We start from the raw sequence: 872 nt of genomic DNA on the forward strand, positions 1-872 counted from the left end.
CCTAGATTAACCAGTGCAGGGGTTTCTGGCTGGAACAGAATTGGTCCCTTCCGCTGCTCAGGTGGGTCTGCCTTGCCGCCTCCTCCTCCCATCTTGGGCCCTGCCAAGGCCTCCCTCCCTCTCTGTAACCCCTGTTCCATCAGGCTACTGCTAGTTAGCTGCAGCCATTCAGTCTTAATATGACTGAGCTGGGAGAGGTGATGATCAAACTGGGCCATTCAGTCTTAATATGACTGAGCTGGGAGAGGTGATCAAACTGGGCCATTCAGTCTTAATATGACTGAGCTGGGAGAGGCGATGATCAAACTTTCCCCTGTGTTGTTTTCCTGGTCAAACTCAATATACCTGTCTCACTTTCCATATAGGAAGCTGCATTGTGGGGGGGGGGGGGGAAGATGTCAGATATTTCAGTTGAGGAAATAAATAGTGGTTTTCCTGCTGAAAGCACTAGTTCTTCCGCAGCCACTGTGAAGTAAATAAAAAGTTGTTAGGAGAATCGACCACAGGTCTTCCACCAATTTGGCTTTAAGTGTGCCTTAAGATCTGAGATTCTTCTCTGCATGAAGTGTTCCTCGTCTCCAGACTTCCTTTCAGTTAAACTTGAACTGTATATTTTTGCCTACTGGGTCTAAATCGTCCTCTCTATATTTTTATGCAAATTATTTTTTTTTAAAGTTCTGGATATTTTAGTTTTCGCTGTATGAGATTCATGTTGTTGTTGTTTTGTACATAGATAGATATTTGTTTAATGGATAAAAAGAAGCATTTGGAAATTTTTCGACTTTTGTGTCAACTGAAATGTAGAATGGTGGTGTCTTGCTTTTTTTCTCCTGAACTATTTCAGTAATGAAATGTGCAACAGGCTTTGAGGA

General features: G+C 42.8%; 1 long non-coding RNA gene across 1 annotated transcript; it reads left to right on the top strand.

The window, feature by feature from the left end:
- On the top strand, window positions 1-872 carry LOC128409181 (uncharacterized). The gene is made up of 2 exons (XR_008329189.1): window positions 1-197; window positions 295-872. It is a non-coding gene; the product is annotated as an uncharacterized LOC128409181 (long non-coding RNA).

The sequence above is a fragment of the Podarcis raffonei genome, chromosome 2, assembly GCF_027172205.1.
Source record: "Podarcis raffonei isolate rPodRaf1 chromosome 2, rPodRaf1.pri, whole genome shotgun sequence".
Taxonomy (NCBI): Eukaryota; Metazoa; Chordata; class Lepidosauria; order Squamata; family Lacertidae; genus Podarcis; species Podarcis raffonei.